Source organism: Leopardus geoffroyi, chromosome D3 (genome assembly GCF_018350155.1).
Source record: "Leopardus geoffroyi isolate Oge1 chromosome D3, O.geoffroyi_Oge1_pat1.0, whole genome shotgun sequence".
Lineage (NCBI taxonomy): Eukaryota > Metazoa > Chordata > Mammalia > Carnivora > Felidae > Leopardus > Leopardus geoffroyi.
In genome coordinates, this window is record NC_059339.1 from 23137328 (window position 1) to 23162535 (window position 25208).

Sequence of the window (25208 nt, forward strand, 5' to 3'; positions counted from 1 at the left end):
CATGAGCCTGAGAGAATCACACCAATTACCAGAGAGATGTAAAGCTAGAATAACTGAGACACTGCACCCTCAATTCCAAGTCCCCATGTGGTTGTCACAGTTCAATTAAAACCACACCTTCTCTTATTTATTCAAGCTCTAATTCAGTTTGTCACTAACAACCAAGAATCCTGAATAACAAAATCACATGATTCACACATTCACCTTGATTTCCTTAATAAACTCATAATTAAATAATGTATACCAGGTTTTTTTAAACAACCAAAGAGGCAGAATTAGGGCATGACTGTAACTCAAATACAAATCATCCCATTTACTATTTCCTATATTAACTGAACACAAGGTACTATTAGATGCAGCATGCTTAGATAAAATTTAGTTTTTAAAGTTTTACAGATTTCTTCTTGACAAAAACTCATTTAAGTTAAACTTTCACAGCATGGTTGAGATACCTAGGTGGCTCAGTCAGTTAAGCATCTGACTCTTAATTTCGGTTCAGGTCATGATCTCAGGGTTTGTGAGTTTGAGCCCAGCGTTGGGCTTCCCTGCACCCTCACCCCCCAACCCCCACTCCCGCTGACAGTGTGGAGCCTGCTTGGGATTCTATCTCCCTCTCTCTCTACCCCTCCCCCACTCACACAAGCTCATACATGCACACTCTCCCTCCCCCTCAAAAATAAATAAGCTTTAAAACTTTCACAGCATGGTAATACAAATTATACCATATTTTTTTAACGTTACAAATTAGACAATTTCTAAATCTAAAAATTACTGTATACTCAAAAATTACAGCTTCGAACAAAAAATATATATACACTTTTTTTTAATTTTACAGAATAAGAGAGTACAAGTAGGGGAGAGGAGCAGAGGGAGAGAGAATCTTAAGCAGGCTCCATGCTCAGTGCAGAGCCAGCTGCAGGGCTCAATCCCACAACCCTGGGATCATAACCTGAGGCAAAATCAAGAGTCGGTCACTCAACTGACTGAGACACCCAGGCACCCTAAGAAGTAAAATATTCTACTGTATAAATATTACAAGGCATCAAGTATTTTCTTAAATAATAGTTAATTCGTTTCCAGAAATAAACATGGACCTTCTATTAACTTTGATTTCTGGATAAATCTGCTTTTATTATAAATCAAAGACAGTGATGATTTCAGCAATGGACACAATTAATAGTTCATCATAACTGTTAAAAAAAATATTTCATTCAGAGATAAAAGTAAACATTTACAAAATATATATACCAACCAAATTTGGTACACACAAGAAATATACCAACTGAAAATGGCAACTACAGGTAAATTTTATGTTCTATAATATTTACACAGAATTACCAAGAATAAAGTTTTATCAGAAAGAAAAGTAATCAGCTGGCTAGCAATCAACAGTTTTATTATTGCTAATCGAGTATTCTCCCTTGGTCACATCACCTAAAAATATTAATGAACTTGCTCCTCAATGAGTGTCACTTTACTATCATCTAAAGAAAACAATCAACCATCTTACTTCCCCAAGAGTATCCATATTCATTTTCATCCTGTCCTGTTCATGTTCTGTGTCCATATAAAAAGTTGGATTTGGGGATGCTTGGATGGTTCAGTCAGTGGAGGACGTGACTGTTGTTCTCGGGGTTGTGAGTTTGAGACCCACATGGAGTATGGAGATTAAAAAGTTGGGGGCACCTGGGTGCCTCAGTTAGTTAATCGTCTGGCTCTTCGTTTCAGCTCAGGTCATGATCTCATGGTCTGTAGGTTTGTGCTGACACCAAGGAGTCTGCTTAGGATTCTCTCTCCCTCTCTGCCTCTCCCTGCTCATGTGCCCTCTCTCTCAAAATAAATAAAATTTTTTAAGAAGTTGGATTTGTGGGTTTTTTTTAAATATTTAAGTAATCTCTACACCCAATGTGGGGCTCTCAGAACCCCAAGATCAAGAGTTGCACACTCCACACACAGACTGAGCCCATGAGGCACCCTTGGATTTGTTTTTTTAATCTTATATATGTATGAACATACACATGTATTTAGCCCTAGTCTATAAAATGCAAATTTTTCCCAGATTACTTCCCTTTTGACTATTTTCCCTAGACAAATGTTTATTTTTTTGTAGCACTGTTTAATACTAATCCATTCAGTATACTTAAATACCTTTAATATTTAAAGTGCCTCTTACCCCAGTGCAACTCTGATCTAATGAGATTGCCCAAAATTTCTAGAGTAAAACAAGAGAGTCTGAAGTTTTAAAAGCTTAAACATAAACCTGTGAAAACTGTCATTAACCTGCAACTCAAGTAAACCGCCCCCTCCCCCCCCCAAGAATATATACTATGCAGTCTACTGAGTTGTATAAATTCCTGGAGGCCTAAAGATGAAGAGGAAAGAAATAAACAGAAATGTTAGGAAAAAAACAGAAAGGCAAATAAGGAATTCAACAACCTGAATATATGTTAATGTAAAGCAACTGAGGTTTGCAACAGTTCACTGGCATCTGATATAGAGAAATGAAAGCAGGAGATAGAAGAAAACAACACTCCCAGGAATAGTATGTATTAAATGAAGAATCGAGTGAGCTTTATTTGTACCACTGTGCACACGCACAAATTTAGGTTAATTATGTCTCCCTCCTAATGTAAAATGTTAGCTCCTAGTTTATTTAATACATCTCTGGTTTTAATCTTTCCCATGCATTCAAATCAGTTATTACTGAACTTTCTAATTTTTTTTTAAAGTAGGCTCCATGCCCAGTACAGAACCTAACAAGCCTTCCTCCAGTTCACTACAAAATTAATGGGGCTAATATTAAGTTAAAGCAGCTTTCATCCCTGGATGAAGTCAAGTCATAAAAATGCATGTAATTAACAAATTTCACAGTATTATCTAAAATTTATACCTTAGCCTCTAATATATCAATTCACATTTTGACCCTGACTCCAGTCTATTTATGGCCCAAGGCAACTCCCTCCAAGTCTACTTATGTAATCAAAGTCCAGCTCCTAAGCTGGAAGGAATCCAAACACAGAAAACCTTATCACAAAATCCTAAGCAAAAAACCCAAATAAAGGTTAAAACACTTCCAGCAACACCAAGTAATTCAAATTACCAACCTGCTGAAGACAAACTCAAAAAGCTGGATGAGGGGTGCCTGGGTGGCTCAGTCAGTTGGGAATCTGACGTCAGCTCAGGTCATGATCTTGCGGTTAGTGGACTTGAGCCCAGCATCAGGCTCTCTGCTGACAGCTCAGAACCTGGATCCTGCTTCAGATTCCATATCTCCCTCTCTCTCTGCCCCTCCCCAGCACACGCTCGCTCACTCTCTCTCTCTCAAAAATAAACATCAAAAAAATAAATAAATAAAACCTAGGTGAAATATTTAAAATTCTTTTATAAGTGGTTCATTCCCAGGTTTTGGCACCAAAAAAATTAAAAAATAAGTATAATAAAATTCTCTTAAAAGCAAAGACATAAAAACACAGTGAGCTATTATCAAAATCAAACTCACTAAGATATGAAAGATGACTGAAATTCAGAGAGATGAGTCCAATACTTGGGTCAGTTTCTGACCTTGGGTTATAGGTTATTTGCTAAAACTGAAGAGAGACTGAGCTGTACATCCCATCACCCTCCAAATTTTAAACTGAAAATTTAAGGAAACAGAAAATTTGAAAAACACACAATGAACAAATATCATGTAAATATTAAAGAAAAAACTGGTTTGGGTATACTGATACAAGAAAAAGTAGACTTTAAGGCATTATTAGAAATAAAGAGGAGGAACATGCCTGGCTGGCTCAGTCAGTAGAACATGCTGACTCTTGATCTCCAGGTTGTACGTTTGGGAGCCATGTTGGACAGAGATTACTTAAAAAAAAAAAAAAAAAAAAGTGAGGGGCACCTGGGTGGCTCAGTCATGATCTCCATGTTTGTGAGTTCGAGCCCCACATCAGGCTCTGTGCTGACAGCTCGAGCCTGGAAGCTGCTAAACATTCTGTGTCTCTCTCTCTCTCTGCCCCTCCCCTGCTTGCACTCTTTCTCTCTCAGAAATCAACATTTTTAAAAAAAAAAAGAGCAAGAAGCAATACAATCCCAATCAAAATATCAGCAGGGTGTGTTTTGTTTTTGGAGAAGATGATGAAAGGATTCTAAAAACATAAAAGGTCCAGGAATACCCAAAATGCTCTTGAAAAAAAGGGGAGAAATCAAAGTGGAAAGATTTAGTATAACAGGTATCGAGATTAAACCATATTAGCTAAAGATGGGGTGATATTGGCACAAGGAAAGACCAATGGAACAGAATAGGGAGCCAAGAAACATATGCACATGTAAATAAACACCTGATTTGTGCAAAAAAAAAAAAGTAACAAAGAACAGTAGGGAAAGGGAAAGGACGGGCCTTTCAATAAAGTATTTGGGTCAGCTGATAACCACATGGAAAGAAAATGAAATTGGTCACTATTTCATACATTATAGACAAAATCTAGTGGGTTACTAACAGTGAAAGGCAAAAATACAAATCTTTAAAAAAAATGTTTGAGGGCACTGGCTGGCTCAGTTGGTTAAGCAGCCAACTCTTGATCATTGGCTCAGGTTGTGATCTCACTGTCCTGAGACTGACAGGTGAGGCTCTAGGCTGAGCGTGGAATCTGCTTGGGATTCTCTCTCTCTCCCTCTGAGTCCTACCCCCATCACCATCTCTCTCAAACTAAATTAACATTTTACAAAAATGTTTGAGAAGAAAATATTTTCATGACCTCTGAGTAAAGAAGATTTCTAAAGTAAGACACAAAAAGTAACCATAAAAGGGGGGGGGGGGGGAGGACTAAAGTTTGACTAATCAAAAATTTCTATTAAAAGACCACAAAGACACTGAAAACAAAGCCAAACAGATGGACAAAAATATTTGCCAAATTTAACTGCCAAAGTATCCAGAACACATAAAGAACTACAAATTAGTATTTTTAAAAAAGGACAAGTAATCTGAGGTGCCTGGGTGGCTCAGCCGGTTAAGCAGCTCTTGGTTTACCACTCTTGGTTTCAACTCAGGTCACAATCTCATGGTTTGCGAGTTCAAACCCCACATCAGGCTCTGTGCTGACAGTGCAGAGCCTGGTTGGGATTCTCTCTCCCTCTCTCTCTGCCCCTCCAAAGCACATGCTCTCTCAAAAATAAATAAACTTAAAAATTTTTTTAAATAAAAACAAATAATCCAATGGAAAAATGAAGAAAATAAGCAACTGCAGAAGAAATGCAAATGACCAATAAAATAGGCAAAGACACTCAAACCCAATAATCCAGCAACTCCAAATTAGAACCACAAGATATGGGGTACCTGGATGGTTGTGTGTACAACTTCGGCTCAGGTCATGATCTTGCAGTTTGTGGGTTTGAGCCCCACGTCAGGCTCTCTGCTGTCAGCACAGAACCCACTTCAGATCCTCTGTCCCCCCCTCTCTCTCTCTCTGCCCCTCCCCTGCTGGTTCTCTCTCTCTCTCTCTCTCAAAATAAATAAAAAAATAAAAAGAATTCAAAAAAAAAAAAAAAAGGACTGTAAGATACTACTACATACTCCCCAAATTTTTCATCAAAAATTGAAAACACTGACAATATCAAGTATTGATAAAGATGTAGAGCAATGGAAACTTTCACTCACTGGTAATGGGAATGTGAACTGATAAATCATTTTGGAAAACAACATGGCATTAAAGGTGAAGATACATATCCTGTGTCCTGGCAACTGTGCTCCTAGGTGTACACCCTAAAATGCGATAGCACCAGAAGAAATATATAAGAATATTCATAGCAGCATTGTTCATAGTATCCCAAACCTGAAAACATCCCAGACATCTAGCAACAATAGGATAGTTTGTAATGTTATTTTGTACCATATAACAGCCATAAAAATGAACTAGACCAACACATAGGAAATGTGCAAAAGATAGAAAGTACATACAATTCCATTCAAAACAGACTAAGCTATTGTTTATGGATGCATAAGTAGGTAACAATACCAATAAAAGTCAGTACCATGAAGAGCAGGACAGAAGTTAGTCATTTCTAAGAGGAAAGGAGATGATCTGTGTAGGAAGGAACAGAGACCAACCAGGGTAGCCTTCTGGGGTGCTAGGAATGTTCTACTTACTGACGTGGAAGGTGGTGACATGAGTGTTCACTATACAGAACCATTCATTACATTGTACATTTGTGTTGTATGCACTATGTGTGTCTCACACACACACACACACACACACACACACACACACAAAGTTCAAAAAAAAGACAACTTGGGAGAAAGAAATGCATGAGAATAACATATTTGTGACAGTGTAATTTTTGGAGCAAGGGAAGGATATTCAAGAATCTTCTATTCTACACACACAAAAAAGTACAGAGTTTTATTTGGTTGAGAGTGGGGATATAAGCAATGAAAGCAACAGAACAAAGTAGCTTACAAAACTTATGAAGACCACAGAAAGAGGAAAAGATAGGTGTCTACCTTCCCAAAGTCATGCTGCCTCTATATGCCAGAAGCTACAAATGTCCTGAGGATAAAAGAATCTGTTTTGAACACCACTAATATCATTCTCATTCAACTCAGATCAATACCTTTTTATCCGCTTCCTATCCTCTTGAGGAGCAGGAAGAAAAGCCAGTAAACTCAAAGTCTGACTTTTTCCCCCTATCATGATCAAAATACTTGGTCTAGGAATAAAATTGCAAAACTAACAGGCAAGTCAGAAAGAAGTAAAGGTTAAATTCTTATCTAAAACAATTGACAATGAGAGTATCTTAATATATTTATTCCCTCCATCCCTAAGAGTGGCAAAGGTAGACATGAAAACTACACACATCACACAGCTCAAGTGGTCATGGAAGGGCCAATATACCCAAAAAATTAAAGGCATTCAAAAGGCAAAATACTGATTGCTTTTACACAAGAACTTTTATGCTACAAATGTCATACAAAAAAAAATGTGATTATTAGGGGGCGCATGGATGGCTCAGTTGGTTAAGCTTCCGACTTCACCTCAGGTCATGATCTCACAGTCCAGGAGTTCAAGCCCCACATCAGGCTCTGTGCTGACAGCTCAGAGCCTGGAGTATGCTTCAGATTCTGTGTCTCTCTCTCTTTCTGCTTCTCCCCTGCTTGTGCTCTCTCAAAAAAAAAAAAAAAAAAAAAAAAAAAAAAAAAAAATATATATATATATATATATATATATATATTAAAAAAATTTTTTTAATGGAAAAAAAAAAAAACCAAACCTGATCATTGTGGCACCTGGCTGACTCAGTCATCAGAGCATCCAACTCTTAATCTCAGGATTCTAAGTTCAAGCCCCATGTCATGTGTAGAGATTACTTAAAAATAAAATCTTAAAAAAAAAAAGAAAAACAATCTCAGTTGAGTATCTGACTTCAGCTGAGGTCATGATCTCATGGTGTGTGAGTCCAAGCCACGCATTGGGCTCATTGCTATCAGCACAGAGCTGGCTTCAGATCATCTGTCCCCACCTCTCTCTGCCCCTCCCCTGCTCATACTCTCTCAAAAATGAATAAACATTTATTTTAAAAAACAAAAAACAGAAAACTTCTGAGGGGCACCTGGATGTCTCAGTCAGTTGAGTGTCCAACTCCTGATTTCGGCTGAGGTCGTGATCCCAGGGTCGTGGGATTGAGCCTGTGTCTGGTTCTGCGTGGACACTGAGGAGCCTACTTGGGATTCTCTCTCTCCCTCTCTGCCCCTCCCCTACTCACACGTGCTCTGAAAACAAATATATAAACATTAAAATATATATATATATATATCTGATTATTTAATGGGTGCAGAGATTCCATTTGGGATTATGACAAAGTTCTGGAAATACACAGTAGTCAGTGATGGCTGCCTAACATTGTGAATATGCCACAGCAGTTAGTGAAGGTTGCAGAACTTTGTGAATATACTTAATACAAACGAGTTGTACACTTTAAAATGATTAGAATAAATTTTGTTATGTATGTTTTCCCCACAATAAGAAAGATTTTCTTTTTTAAATTGTTAAAATCTCTGCTTATTACAGAGACCATTAAGGGGCAGCTGGGTGGCTCAGCTGGTTAAGCATCCAACTTCGGCTCAGGTCATGACCTCACGGTTCGTGGGTTTGAGCCCCATGTTGGGCTCTGCACTGACAGCACAGAGCCTGGAGCCTGCTTCAGATTCAGTGTTTCTCTTTCTCTCTTTGTGTCCCTCCTTGTTTCTCTCTCTCTGTCTAAAATAAATTAAAAAAAAAAATTTTTTTAAAGACATCGTTAAGAAAATGAAATTCAGAGTGGGAAAAATATTTGCAAATACATATATCTGATAAAGGATTCATGTCCAAAGTATATAAAGAGCAAACACAAATCAATAAGAGAATGAAAATTTTTTGGACAGAAGATTTTCAACAGAAACCTTACCAAAGATGTATCCATGGCTAACAAGCACATTAAAAGATGTGCATCATCATCAATCATCCAGGAAATGCAAGTGAAAACACCACAATGAGATACCTTTTCACACCCACTGGGATAACTAAATTAAAGAGAATTACAAGAACAAATGTAAGGATGTTAAATAACTGGAACTCATACATGGCTCATGAAAGTGTAAATCTGGCATTACCACTTTGGAGGACAGTTTGTCAGTTGCTTATAAAATTAAACATCCACCTATTCTATGATCCAGCAATTCCACTCCTTGGTATTAACCCAAGAGAAGTGAAAACACATAGTCACGAAAAGGCTTGGACACAAATGTTCACAGCAACTTTATTCATAATAGCCCAAAACTGCAAACAACTCAAAATGTCCAGTATCAGGTGGTCAGATAAACAAACTGTAGTATATTTCTTCAACAGACTACTACTCAGCAGTATAAACGAACAATATGAACGAATCTCAAAGGCATCAGGCTGACTTAAAGCAGCAAATTGCAAATGAGTAAATATTATGCAATTCCATGTAAATGAAAAAGCAGGTAAAACTAATCTACAGTGACAGAAACAAGAACAATAGTTTGGGAAGGCAGAGAAGGGGAATAACCAGAAGGAGGCCATGAGAGAACTTTCTAATGTAAAGTTTTGTATCAGGGTTGAGGCAGTGGCTACACAGCTGTAAACATTTACTGAAACTCAAATTGCACACTTCCATCTGTGCATTTCCCTATAAAAATTCCATTTTTTTAATCCTTAAATCCTAAAGCAGAGACTCTAACCCTCATCCACAAGTAGTAGGAACAGTATCTTTAGAAAAAAACTGTACAACCAGATCATACGTACCACTCTCCCTAGTTCACTACTCATTCTAATCTCTCTCTCTCTCTCTGAGGGAATGCTTATAAACTTGTGGTCTTCCCTATAACCAGAGGACATGCATTTAACAGGTGATCAGTGTTCTGGGTAGTGTCTGAAGTTCTTTTAAGGTACAGAAATTTCCATGAAGTTAACTAGCCTCCAAGGAGATCAAATTCATGACATGATCAAGGGAATGTGTTATATGATGGTTTTAGTCAATCACCTAGCACTTTTTGTCAAGGAAATGGTTGTTTAACCACTTGCTAGTCTGCTGGTGAGAAGGAGAAAGAGAAAAAATTTTGGACCTTTGAGAAGTTTTAATTTCCTACTTGGAAAAAAAGGGGAGGAAGGAGTTCTAGCTTCAGTTCCCATCAAAACTCTCACCTGTTAAAAGTATAGTAATAATATTAATAGTTAACAGCGTGGGGCTCAGTCAGTTAAGAATCTGACTTCAGCTCAGGTCATGAACTCATGATTCATGAGCTGGAGCCCTGCTTCTTTCTCTCTCTCTGCTCCTCGTGGGATTCTCTCTCTTCCTCTCTCCACCTTATGGGATTCTTTCTCCCTCTCTCTCTGCCCCTCATGGGGCGCTCTCTCCCTCTCTCTGTCCCTCACTCACTTGTGCCCTCTCTCTCAAAAAAAAAAAAAAAAAAAGTTACAACTGCTATCCAAAAGTCTACATCAATTGTTATTCTTTTGTATAATACCTCCATACACATGAAGTTATCCTAGAATAATTTCTACCTTGAAAACTTTAAAGTTTCATTAAAAAATGTTATCATCAGATGCTCAACGTCACTCCTCATCAGGGAAATACAAATCAAAACCACACTGAGGTACCACCTCACGCCGGTTAAAATGGCTAAAATGAACAAATCAGGAGATTATAGATGCTGGAGAGGATGTGGAGAAATGAGAACCCTCTGGCATTGTTGGTGGGAATGCAAACTGGTGCAGCCACTCTGGAAAACAGTGTGGAGGATCCTCAAAAAATTAAAAATAGATATACCCTATGACCCAGCAATAGCACTACTAGGAATTTACCCAAGGGATACAGGAGTGCTGATGCACAGGGGTACTTGTACCCCAATGTTTATAGCAGCGCTTCCAACAATAGCCAAATTATGGAAAGAGCCTAAATGTCCATCAACTGACGAATGGATAAAGAAGATGTGGTTTATATATACAATGGAAAACTACTTGGCAATGAGAAAGAATGAAATCCGGCCATTTGTAGCAATGTGGATGAAACTGGAGGGTATTATGCTAGGTGAAATAAGTCAGGCAGAGACAGATACCATGTATTTTCACTCATATGTGGATCCTGAGAACCTTAACAGAAGACCATGGGGGAAGGGAAAGGGAAAAAAGAAGGTACAGAAAGGGAGGGAGGCAAACCATAAGAGACTCTTAAATACTGGGAACTGAGGGTTGATGGGGGGTGGGGGAGAGGGGAATGTGGGTGATGGGCACTGAGGAGGGCACCTGCTGGGATGAGTATTGGGTGTTGTATGGAAACCAATTTGACAATAAATTATACTTAATATAAAAATACATAAACATTTTTTTTAAATGTTTATCTTCAGAAATTAATACTCAACTTAAATTACTGGGAAAACCAGCACAGGGCTTTTGTTAAAAGTAGTTTTAGCTAACCTCAATTAGCATGTTTGAAAAGGTTTAAAAAGTTATCTCAAGAGTGAGGTAAGCACATGACTGAAAGTCACAACTCAGGGTCATCAATTTTAAAAGTTCATCTCTACAAAACCTCAATCTCTGAATAAAACAAAACAATCACCTCCAATACAATTCCTTTCCCATCTTTCAGATCCATAGTGTTTTGTGTCTTTTACTCTTATTAAATAAGAATTTGTACTGTGACACCCCTTAACCATATCTTAAGTTAGAAAATAAAACTAGCCTAAAACAGTTTAAGAATATTTTTTAAATTAATTTATTTTTAATATACATCCAAATTAATTAGCATATAGTGCAACAATGATTTCAGGAGTAGATTCCTTAACACCCCTTACCCACTTAGTCCATCCTCACTCCCACAACCCCTCCAGCATCTGTTTGTTCTCTATATTTAAGTGTTCTATGTTTTGTCCCCCTCCCTGTTTTTATATTATTTTTGCTTTCCTTCCCTTATGTTCATCTGTTTTGTCTCTTAAATTCCTCATACAAGTGAAGTCATATATTTTTCTCTAATTTCACTTAGCATAATACCCTCCAGTTCTATCCACATAGTTGCAAATGGCCAGATTTCACCCTTTTTGAATGCCGAGTATTTTAAATTCTAATATAGGACATATTTTCTTCAAATGAAAATAGTATATACTAATGCATCAAAATTGAAAAATGTACACAATTTATCTAAATTATCTGTTGAAGAACTGAACACATTAACCATGACAGGTCCAGCTTTATGGGTGCACAACTCGTGCAGTCACACAACTCCATGCTCAGTTTAATGTTGTGCTACAACCATTTTGAAATTCTCAATATTTTTTTGAAAAAGAAACCCTGCAAATTATATAGCCAGTTCTGAGCAAGGAATCTACAGAAAAACAGGGAAAAAATTTTACAACACCATTTGTCCAATGACCAAGAAAAATTTAACTCTGGGTTCCCTAGTCAGTACAAAAAATTTTTCCCCTTGGGGCGCCTGGGTGGCTCAGTCGGTTAAGCATCTGACTTCAGCTCAGGTCACGATCTCGCGGTCCGTGAGTTCGAGCCCCGCATCGGGCTCTGGGCTGATGGCTCAGAGCCTGGAGCCTGCTTCCGATTCTGTGTCTCCCTCTTTCTGTGCCTCTCCCCCATTCATGCTGTGTCTCTCTCTGTCTCAAAAATAAATAAACGTTAAAAAAAATTATAAAAAAAAAAAAAATGTTCCCCTTAAGCATGACAGAAGTGCATACATGGTTCCAAATCAGGCTCAGATTTCAGAGGTTTGCACCTACTGAAATATCAATTAAAGTATCAAGCTTTTGCAAGTTTATTCCCTCATTCACAGATTTTAGATCCTTTATGAAATGCAATTTGAGGTTTACTTCATCAAGACCTAAAAAGTAGATCTAATTCACCAAATTTTATATTCTAAAAACTAATATTTTATAAAAACAAATCTTCAAAGTTTTATGAAAGAAAAAAGTTAACAAGCACACAAAGAAAATTGACAAGTTGCTCCTAAGACTCAAGACTGCTGTGATCAAAGGTAAACAGCATGTGGTAAAGAAAGGAATTTCTAGAAAAGAATGTTTTGATGCTCAGTAGGCACTCAAACAACTAATTTTTATAGCCATTTAAAGTGTCGGCATTCTCCTGAGAAAAAGATTCAACCCTGCTTGATAAGGATATTAAAGCTAACATCCTAACAAGTGAAGACAAAATATAGTAAAGCTAAAACATTCATAAGTAATGACAAGAAACAAACACATAGAAAGTAAGATGGTATATCACAATGAAGCTTAATCCATTATCAAAAAGTATCTTACGTTTGTCAGCTATAGAAGTAAGTGCTTGACAGAAGGTTCTGGAAAAGGGGTAAAACATAAGCCTTTAAATCCAAAATCGGATGGTTAAGCATCCGACACTTGGTCTGGGCTCGGGTCATTGTCTCACAGTTCACGAGTTTGACTCCCACATCGGATTCCAAACGGACAGGGCAGACAGAGCCTACTTGGGATTCTCTCTCTCCCTCTCTCTGCCCTTCCCATATGCACATGTGCTGCTCTTTCTTGCTCTCAAAATAAATAAACTTAAAAAAAAAATCCAAAACTCACATCAAATTCTCCAGTTAGTCTTTTAGCCAAGGTCAGTAATATCAAAAACATAAGCATCTTAAAACTCAAATGGAAAGGATGAAGGGGTACTTTTTTTTAACATTATAATTTTATATTCCATTCAAAGAAATTAATTTGGGGGGACACCTGGCTCAGTTGCTGGAGCTTGTGACTCTTAACCTCGGGGTTAATTCGAACCCCATGTTGGCTGTAGAGGTAACTTAAATTTTTTTTTAATCTTAAAATTAAAATTTTTTAAAAAATAAATAAATAAAAAGATGGGTTGCCTGGCTGGCTCAGTTGGTAGAGCATGCGACTCTTGATCTCAGGGTTGTCAGTTCAAGCCCCATGTTGGATGTAGACATTACTTTACAATAAAATCTTTTTTAAAAAACTTGTTTTAAGAATTGAACTTGGAAAACTGTGAAGAAAAGCAGTTTGGGGAATATGGGAATACACAAGAGATTTTGCCAAAGGAAATAGATGGCTATTAAATGGAAAACTTAGGTGTCATTCAATAATGTTCTACTACAGATTATTATTAAATAGTAACATTAAACCCACCAACATTTTCTGAGAATGTTAACAAAGCAAGAAATCCATTCACTCTAAAGCTGAATATTTTTTTTAAATAGCCTCAAGCCAGACACTGCTTTCTACCCACTTCTTAAAGCTTATTTCAGCACTGAGACAATCTAATCTAATGGAGAGAAAGTCAGGAAATCAGGTTTTCCTTTAAACTCCCAAGCTCACCAACCTCAGAGCTGGCATCTAGTACAGGAAAAGGCTCCAGGGAAGGAAGGAAGTCTACTTGCCCTGCATTACTGGGCTCTAAGTTTGTGTTGTTATGGGCACCAGCACAACAGAACAAATATAAGGGCAAGGAAGCAAAAAGCTGACCAGTTAAGACATTTGGTCCATGTGTTCAGTATATTAATGAGACTATAACCACCTAAAAGTTCCCAAGCAAACAAAATGCAGAGTTTCAAATACACACACCCCCTCTTTTATATATATATATAAATATATATATATTTATTTATATATATGTATATATAAATATATATATTTATATATGTATATATATATGTATATATATATGTATATATAAATATATATATTTATATATGTATATATATATTTATATATATATTTAGAGTCTTCACCCTAAATATATATATACACACATATATATATGTATATATATATATGTGTGTATATATATATGTACACACACACACACACACAATGGGTTTAGGGTCCATACTGTAATGATACTATAGAAGTTTAGAAATCTTTTATTCTTCTTTCTGATCCTGGTCCAAATTACAATTATAGACGATAGAACAGTTAGAATGCAAACCCATCTAAGGGATTTCAGAACAGATAACTGATTTTGTCTCCAGCCTCTAAACCTCCCCCTGAAAGGGTATAGGAAGATAAAATATCATTCATTCAACCAGACAGTAAACCCAATCAGAAAGGCAAATTCTTTTTCAAAAGACAGTATTTAAGACTAGATCTTCTGCTTTTCCTCTTTTATCCTACTGTCCACAGCTTGTGGCAGAGTGGAGCAACATGATTTCCCCTTTTACTCTGTAGTGTCACTTCAGTTTCTGTGGTTTTAAACAAAGGCTTCAAGGAGAATATCAGAGTTTAAGAATTAAAAACATACACTAGCATTCTACAGATTGTTACCTTTTAGGCATTCTTGCTCAGCTTTAGCGGCAGGTTGACTCTGCCTCAAAACCTAATTCAGGCATTTATTAGTTCTATAATCTTGAGCACGTCTCTTTTCATTAACATGTTTCTGACAACAAAAATATCTCAGTGTTATTATAAGGATTAAGTTATCTAATACACAGAAACAACTAGCAGTGTACCCAGATACTTAGTAATCACATACATGTTAGCTATTCCCATTAATATCCCCGTTATGTATCAGTAACTTAGTTACACCACACACTCTCTAGGTACTGGTTTCTTGAGCTCTCAAAAGAAATATAATTATCTGTCTTGCCAAAACAATCTCATGGGATTACTGGAAAATAAACCAATATACATTTAAAAAGCTAATAAAAGGCTTCATTATAGAAGTATCCATTACTCTGTTCACAAGAACACTATAGTTTTTTGTTTTTTGTTTTTTTTTTAACGTTAATTCAGTTTTGAGAGACAGAGTGCAAGCGGGGGAGGGGCAGAGAAAGAGGGAGACACAGAATCTGAAGCAGGCTGTCCAAGCTCTGAGCTGTCAGCACAGAGCCCAATGCAGGGCTCAAACCCATGAGCTGAGAGATCATGAGCTCAGCCAAAGTTAGACATTTAACCAACTGAGCCACCCAGGTGCCCCACAAGAAAACTATAAACACTGCATACAAAGCTCTGTTTGAATACTATAATAGAACATTACAGTCTTATAGCAAAACTAGACTAAAGGGCTATTTAAATATTATTTTGTTAAACAAAACCAAAGTCTGAATAAGTACCAATATCATCATATTTAAAAGCTAGTATTTACTGAACTATGGGCCTATCACTGAGCTATGTACTCTTCATACAACATCTCATTTTAATCTTCATAGGGTTGTTGAAGTAGGTACTACTGACCCCACTTCAGTGAGGACTGCAAGTCTCCCAAGGATTAAGCAATTTGCCCAAGTTCAAAGAGCTAGTATATTTCTATATTCTAAAATCCCACGCTAGGGGCACCCGAGTGGTTCAGTCAGTTGAGTGTCCCACTCTTGATTTCAGCTCAGGTCACGATCTCATGGGCCATGAGATCGAGCCCCGCATAGGGTTCTGCACTCACAGCACAGAGCCTGCTTGGGATTCTCTCCCTCTCTCTTTGCGCCTCCCCTGGCCATGCAAACACGCATGCGCTCGCTCTTTCTCAAAAATAAGTTAACATTTAAAAAATAAAATAAAAACCACGCTAGAATGGACACCTTACCATAATGTGACATGATCACTTGAATTCAGTTTTCCCCTAAAATAAGATCTTTTCAAATTCTACAAGTACTAAAACTTAAACACTAAGGAAAAAGATTACATTATAAATTTTAACATTAAAATGCTAATATAACAAAAGAAAACTTCTGAAGTTACATGTACAAGAGAAAAATTGGGCTCCAGTATATACAAACAGGGCATAAGGAAAACACCACCTTCCTTAGGTACTTCAACATGGATAGTTGCTCATTTGGTGAGATGTGAGCTAATACATTTAGTGTACAGAGTTAAATTTTCACAAGCAAATATACTCCGTAGATTGTAAGCATAATATAAATGCCTTTATCCATAAATAAAATGCCCTAAAAACAAGTACTATTATAGGGAAAACAGGTAGGGGAATAATGTGGCTTGAACAAGCACAGGTATGGGGCACCTGAGTCGCTCAGTCGGTTGGGCGTCCGACTTCAGCTCAGGTCACGGTCTCACAGTCTGTGAGTTCACGCCCCACCCCAGGCTCTGACAGCTCAGAGCCTGGAGCCTGCTTCAGATCCTGTGTCTCCCTCACTCTGCCCCTCCCCCACTTGCACTCTCTCATGCACACTCTCTCTCTCAAAAATAAATAAATGTTAAAAAATTAAAAATAAAAAAAAAAGCACAGGCACATCATCTCTGTGAGAGGTGGTGATAAGGGACAACTAAAGCCGCTCTGTTAAGTTTATGTACCACCTTGATACTTCATAGTATTAATGTGCAAAGGACACTGACAGACTATATAGCCTGATTAATACCTCTCAGTTCAAAATTTATGTGAAGACACTGTAATATAGTAAATCTGGTGACAAGCCTGGAAGTCAGCAAGATGCATTTTAATTTTCAAATTTCAAAATGTCTTGACCAATAGTAAAACAAGCCACATTTGGATTTAGTTAAGCTTAAAAATGTACTAAAACTTCTGTTGATAGAGGAACCTGAGGTAATATGTGAACTAGTTTTCCAACTATGAGGTGTATCCAAGAACTTAGATGTAAGATTATCCTCAAAATTAAACTAGAAAAATCCATAAAGGATTATTCCATGGTTATAGAAGAGGATATCCTTACTTATTCTTAGGAAATAAATTCTGAAGTATTCAAAGAAATTCTGAGGGGCACCTGGGTGGCTCAGTCAGTTGAGCATCCAACTCTTGATTCTGGCTTGGGTCATAATCTCACGGTTCATGACTCTAAACCCCACATTGGCCTCTGCACTGAAAGTGCTCTGCTTTGGATTCTCCATCTCCCATTCTCTCTGCCTCTACACCCTGCTCACACTCTCTCTCAAAAATAAATAGTGAAAAAACACAAGGCACAGTGCCTCCAACTTACTCCCAAAGGGTTCAGGAAAAAAACACGGATTAAAAATGATAAAGCATATGAAACAAAATGTAAACAACTGGAGGGCACTGGTAAATTCTTCATAGTGCTCCTATAATGTCTACTAAGTTAGAAAGTATATCAAAGCAAAAAATTATTTTTTAAAATCTGACACAATATGACATTAAATTAGTCTATAAGTACATGAACAGTTATTACTTTATTATTCTAGATTCTCCTTACGATTAAGAAAATCCAAATGAAAAAGAAGGTTGTACTCTAGTCCCAGGTAAAGTATATTCTGGCCATGAGGAAGGCTACGTAAGACTACACTCGAAAGGTATTATTAATCATCTGTATCATACAATTAGTCTTGCTCACGTCCATGCCTTCCAAGCAATCTCTGATTATAACTTTACTAATAAGTTAGGTATGCTACTCTGGTGCTATATTAAATTTACAATCAAAAAAGTAACATTTTAAAAAGAACTTTTACTATGAAGTTAACAAAAACAAAGGCATTATAGTGATAGAAGTCAAAAACAGTGATTATCTCTTCAGGGTATGTACTGACTAGGAAAGAGTGAGAGTCTGTGGAGGAGAGCTGTAAACGTTGTATCTTAATCTGGGTGTGGTTACATGGGTCTACACATATGTAAAAAGTTATCAAGCTTTAATTTAAGATTACTACACTTTATTATATGTACAATTATATCTCTATTTTATAATCAAACAAACAAGTGGTGCTTTCAGAAAACAGTTCTCAATTCAAATCCAAAACCCACAATGCAAGAGAATGACATAGATTGCACTGGCACTCAACTTTATAACAAGTACCTGTAATCTTGGTTAACATGAGTATATACTCTGAGGTGGGTTTTTTTTTTTTTTGTTTTTTAAAGAATAACCATTGCAGAGACGCCTTAGTGGCTCAGTCAGTTAACCGTCCAACTCCTGATTTCAGCTCAGGTCATGATCTCATGGTTTATGAGATCAAGCCATGTGTTGAACTCTGCACTGACAGCAAGGAGTCTGCTAGGGATTCTCTCTCTGCCCCTCCTTGACACGCAAGCACTCCCTCTCTCAAACATAAAAAAAAAAATAGTATCAACCATTGAAGAACTTTAGTAGAACTTTAGAAGGTGTGCAAGTGCAAAGAGATCAAGGCAAATGCAAGGAAAAAAGAGCTGTCAGGAGTCCTCAACAAATAACATGAAATCATGATGAATCTGACATGATCTTACAAAAAAGGGCTAGAAATCAGGTTAGATACACTCCCCCCTCTACTGTTTTAGTCTGCTTGAAAAGATAAAAAACATGGAATGTTTTTTTTTCTCCCTTTGGGGAGATTATGGGAATAGAAAATTATTTTTTAAAAATACAACTTTGGGGGTGCCTGAGTGGCTCAGCTGGTTGAACGTCAGACTTCAGCCCAGGTCATGATCTCACAGTTCGTGAGTTCAAACCCCATAACAGGCTCACTGCTTTCAGCAGTGTGAAGCCTGCTTCAGATCCTCTGTCCCCCACTCTCTCTGTCCCTCCCGTGTGTGTGCTCGCTCTCTCAAAAATAACGCATTTACATATATGTATACATATACATAGCTTTGGCAAAAACTAAACATTCTATCACTTTGGATATTGTCCTTTACTCAAATCAATGTCTGCATGTACAGGACAAAATAAACCAAATAATATATATAATGGTAAACAGTACAATTACACTAACACTTAAGAGGCAAGTATGGTAATAGATAGGGGTAGATCAGCTACTGCTATCTTCCTTCCACTGGGCTATCTCATTTCAGAGGTTCAAGTACTCTTGCCTGTGCTACCCTTACTGTGTCAGTATTTCCACAGCAGAACAGAAACAATTTTTTTTTCTAATTCAACAGTAAAGTAAGGTTGCCAAATCACCATTCAGAAACCACTCTCAATCCTAAAGAAATTCAAGAATTTTTTAGCCAACAACATTTAGAAGTTAATCATCTTTAAGTTCACTTTCTCAGTAGACTGGATGTAATCCTAAATTCAGAAGTCTACATAAGAGGTCTGGGACTGACCATTTATATCAAGTTCTATAATATACAAAGTTAATCTATAAGGATGACTGCTAAAGGGCATTAGGAACCTTTTCTGTAGTAATGTTAATATTCTCTATCTAGAATGGGATGGTGATAAGCACATATATGTCAAAATACACTAGATGAATACACAAAATACACTGTCACATATAAATTATATCTTAATAAACAAGACTTGAAAAGTAAATACACACAATTTAGGCTTTGAAAAATGGGAAAAAGAAAAGAAAAATGGAAAATCGAATGCTAAGAAAAAACTCATTGAAACTGATTTATTAGAAAAAAAAGATTAAAAGGCTATTTGTATGGAAGCTAATCTAGGGGACTCTCAAAGTCATTTGACCCTCACCAGCTCTACTCTCCACATACCACTCCCACTACTCAACCACTTGCTGAATACTATAAGCATTTCAGTCAAAATACAGACCCTTCAAGCACTGGAGATACCTTTAAAAATAATAAGTCTGGGGCAGGGAGAACAAGTCTGAGTAAATGGACAACAGACAATAGTAAATGCACACTTTTCCAAAGCTACCTTACAATAATCTAAAAGGAACTGTGCGGGGCGCCTGGGTGGCGCAGTCAGTTAAGCGTCCCGACTTCAGCCAGGTCACGATCTCGCGGTTCGTGAGTTCGAGCCCCGCGTCAGGCTCTGGGCTGATGGCTCAGAGCCTGGAGCCTGTTTCCGATTCTGTGTCTCCCTCTCTCTCTGCCTCTCCCCTGTTCATGCTCTGTCTCTCTCTGTCCCAAAAATAAATAAATGTTGAAAAAAAAAATTAAAAGGAACTGTGCATATTCTTTTAAAATCCTCTAACAATTCATGGGGGGGGGATCAAAAAGAATTTGGACAAATGAGGGGTGCCTGGCTGGCTCAGTTGGTAGAGCGTGCAACTCTCGTTCTCACGGCTGTGTGTGCCCCACAATGGGTGTAGAGATTACTTAAAATCTTTTTAAAAATTAGATAAATGATAATGGGAAATCAAAGAAATATAAATATTCATATGAAAATATACTCAACCTCATAAATAATCGGAAAAATACAAATAAAAACAATGAAGATAACTATTTTCCATTCATTAAGATTGGCCAAAATTAAGACACTATTTACTTTCAAATATTGTAATGAGTATGGAAAATGACTTCTTGCATACAGTTTGGGTAGAAGTAAAATTGTTATAGCTACTTTGGTTTGTTGTTGTTGTTTAAAGATTTTGATTTTTGTTTTTAACGTTTATTCATTTTTGAGAGACAGAAACAGAGCATAAGCAGGGTAGGGGCAGAGAGAGAGAGAGAGAGAGAGAGAAGGAGACACAGAATCCAAAGCAGGCTCCAGGATCCAAGCTGTCAGCACAGAGCCCAATGCAGGGCTCAAATCCATGAACCATGAGACCATGACCTGAGTCAAAGTCAGACACTTAACCAACTGAAAGCTACCCAGGCACCCCCTAAAGATTTTATTTTTAAGTAATCTCTACACCCAACATGGGGCTTGAACTTAAAAGTCTGAGATCAAGACTCGCATGCTCCCACCAACTGAGCCAGCTAGGCAACCCTGTCAGCTACTTTGAAGGGCATTTTGGCAGCGTATTATAACTATAGCTATGTAGGGGTGCCTGGCTGGCTCAGTCAATATGTCATGTGACCTTTTATTTTTTTAAATGTCTTTTTATTTTTGACAAAGACAGACACAGCATGAGTGGGGGAGGGGCAGAGAGAGAGGGGGAGACACAGAATTCGAAGCAGGCTCCAGGCTCCGAGCTATCAGCACAGAGCCCAACAAGGGGCTCAAACTCACGGACTGCAAGATCATGACCTGAGCCAAAGTCGGACGCTCAACCGACTGAGCCACCCAGGCACCCCAATACAGCATGTGACTCTTGATCTCAGGGTTATAAGTTCAAGCTCCATATTGGGTAGAGAGCTTACATTAAAAAAAAAAAAAACAAAAAACAAAACTATAGCTATGTATACCAACCATATGACTCAGCAAATCTATTTTTCTTGACACTCAGAGTGTCATCCATGTGCATGGAGATGTAAAAAACAAACAAAAAAAAAAAAAAACCCTCACTGCAACAAATAGAAGAAAATACTGAAAACAACCTAAATATTCACCAGAGGAGTAACTACATGAATAAAAAATTATGTTCATATTATGGAATGCTCTATAATATTTAAGCAAAGGTCTCTACAACATATTACTGAGAAAAAATATAAAATGTAGAGAGGTATGTACAGTATATTAAGAAAAGGAAAAAAGAGCAGCACCTGGGTGGCTCAGTTAAGCACCTGACTTCAGCTCAGGTCATGATCTCATGGTACGTGAGTTTGAGCCCCACATCAGGCCCCGTGCAGACAGCTCAGAGCCTGGAGCCTGTTTCAGATTCTGTGTCTCCCTCCATCTCTGCTCCTCTCCACCACACACACACACACCCCTCAAAAATTAACAAACCTTAAGAAAAAAATTTTTAAGAGGGGAAAAAATGTCATTTTATTAAGGGGTATATAAACACACAAAGATAAGAGGGAAAAAGCATGGGGGTGGTGGTGAGGAGGCTACTAAATGAATTATAGTGATTATAAAAATAATCAAAAGACCAGGACTGAAAATCATTAAAGGAATTAAAGCCTTATCTTTAATGTTTTAACATTTTACAAGGAGAACATATTCACCTACTCATGTACTGAAATTTTATTTTGGAAAGCATTGATACAAATAAGAAAAGATTATTAAGTTCTCCTCCCTTAAATAATTCAACCTGAGAAATATTACCATCATTTCACACAAGCTGCTGTGCCTACATCATGTACCATTATTGCTGCTTTGGAAAGCCCATCAACACTCAAATTTTCTCATAAACTGCTATCTCTAAGGAAGAAAAACATTAGTCTTTAATACACTTCAAAAATCTGTAAGAGACAATGAAACAAACAAACAAAAAAAAAAAAACCAAGAATTTAAAACAAAAAAACTTCAAAACTACAAAACACTGCTGAAAAATCAAAAGCAACCTAAACATGGTCGCCTGGGTGGTCCAGTTGGCCAAGCATCTTGATTTTGGCTCAGATCGAGGCACATGATGGGCTCTGTGATGACAGCAGAAAGCCTGCTTTGGATTCTCTCTCTCCGCCCCTTCCCACCTATGCATGCTTTCTCTCTCTCTCAAAATAAATAAATAAATCTAAAAAAAATAATAAAAACCTAAACAAAGGGAAAGGGACCCAACATCCATGACTCAAAAGATTTGTTAAGATAGCATTAATATAAACATTTTTTTTTTTCAAGAGAGAGAGAGACCATGCACAAGTAGGGGAGAGGGGCAGAAGGAGAAGAAGAATCTTCAGCAGGCTCCATGCCCAGTGTGGAGCCTGACACAGGGCTCCATCCCACAACCCTGGGATCATGACCTGAGCCAATATCAAGAGTCAAGATGCTCAACTGTCTGAGACACCCAGGTGCCCCAGTATTATAAACTTTTATAAGAAAAGTTAGAGGAGTAAACCTTCATGCCACTGGATTATGTAGCAGTTTCTCAGATTAAAAAAAAATCAAAATAAATAACCAAAGAAAAAATAAATACATGGGATTTTATCAAAATTAAGCATTTTTGTGCTTCAAAGGGCACCATCAAGAAAGAGAAAAGATAAGCAGCCTGAGGTGATTTCTGAAATGGTTCACTATTCACTTGACCCAGGGGCAACCCCCCCCCCACACACACACACACACAAAATCATACAAATCAAGAGGTTCAAATCTTTGTGCTTACTTTCAGAACGCCATGAAACTACCCAGACCATCAAGGGTATGCATATCCAAAAAACCACCAAGTATCTGAAGGATGTCACTATATAGAAATGCGTACTATTCTGTCAGTAAAATGGCGTAGTTGGTAGGCGTGCCTCTGCCAAACAGTGGGGTTGGACACATGGCTGGTGGCCCAAAAACAGTGAATTTTTGCTGCATTTGCTTAAAACTGCAGAGTTAATGCCGAAGCAGTTTAAATTCTCTGGTCATTGAACATATCTAGGTGAATAAAAGCCCTCAAGACATGGCACAGAACTTACAGAGCTCATGTTCAGACTAACCCATATAAAGCTCTTACTGAAAAAGAACAAACTGTTCCTAAATCAAGAGATATCCCAGAAAAAGATATCCCAGAACAAACAAAAACTCATGCCCCAGGAGTAAATTCAGAAGATAAATGCAAATAAAAGGTAAGAAAGGAAACAAGAGACAATCCATGAAATGGGAGAAAATTTTTGCAAATTATGTACCTAGTAAGGGACTTGTATCCACAATATATAAAGAACACTACACCTCAACAAGAATTTTTAAAATAATAAACTTTAAAATGAGCAAATATCTGAACAGACATTTCTCCAAAGATATACAAATGGCCAACAAGCACATGAAAAGATGCTCAACATCATTAGTAATTAGGGAAATGTAAATCAAAACCACAATGATATGCCATTTCAAATCCACTAAGGATGGCTAGAAATTGAAGAAGTAAATAACAAGTGTTATTAAAGATGTAGAAAAATTGCAACCTTAATAAGTATATAGAAAATGTAAATGGTACAGTCCCTATTGAAAACAGTCTGGCAGTCCTTCAAAAAGCTAAACATATAATTATCATAGGACTGAGCAATTTCACTCCTAGGTATATACCCTCAAGAACTGAAAAATATGTGTCGACACCAAAACCTATATATAAACATTCGTAACAGCAGTATTCATAGTGAAAAAGTGCAATCTAATGTCTATTGATGGATGAATAGATAAAAATGTGGTATTATCCATACAATGGTACACTATTCAAGCATGAAAAGGGATTAAGTATTGATCCTTGCTACAACATGGATGAACATTTAGAAACATTATGCCAAGTGAAACTGGACACAAAAGGCTACAAAATATCCAGAATAAGAATATCCACAAAAACCGAAAGTGAACTATTGGTTGCCAGAGACCTAAGAGAGGTGGGAAAAGGGAGTAATTGCTAAATGGTACAGGGTACAGCATATATTTGGGGAATGATAAAAATGTACTGGGGGCACCTGGATGGCTCAGTCAGTTGGGCATCCAATTTCAGCTCTGCCCACGATCTCACAGTTCGTGGGTTCGTGAGTTTGAGCCCCTTATCAGGCTCTCTGCTGTCAATGCAGAGCTTGCTTCTGATCCTCTGTACCTGTCTGCCCCTCCCCCACTCATCTCTCTCAAAAAATAAACATTTTTTTTTAATTTCAATAAAAAGTTCTGAAATTGGTGGTGATGACTATACAACTCCATGAATATACTAAAATCCATAGAACTGCGTACTTTAAAAAGGTGAATTTTCTGGCATGTGAATTATATTTCAACAAAGCTGTTTTTTTGTTTTGTTTTTAAGAAAAACAAGAAGGAAAATAATAGGCTTCTATTTTTCACTCCTTGTTTTTTCTTTCTTTAATGGGATTTGTACTAATCAAAGCTCTCCAGAGAAACAAAACCAATAGGAGATATGTATGTACACGTACACACACACACACACACACACACACACACACACAGATTTATTATGAGAAATTAGCTCATACAACTGAAGAAGATGAAAAGTCTCATCTGCTGGTGGTATAGTTTCAGTCCAAGTCCAAAGGCCTGAGAACCAAGGAAGGTGATGTGTAAGTTCCAGTCCAAGGGCAGGGGAAGAACAATGTCCCAGTTCAACCAGGCAGGAAAAAGAGGCAAAT

The 25208-nt window shown here is 37.4% G+C and overlaps 1 protein-coding gene and 1 pseudogene across 18 annotated transcripts in view; one reads left to right on the plus strand and one right to left on the minus strand.

Moving 5' to 3' along the window:
* Positions 1-25208, minus strand: part of MTMR3 (myotubularin related protein 3) — a 150823-nt gene that overhangs the window by 79830 nt on the left and 45785 nt on the right. The gene's annotated exons all lie outside the window — the stretch shown is intronic.
* LOC123588386 lies at positions 16444-23773 on the plus strand (annotated as a pseudogene).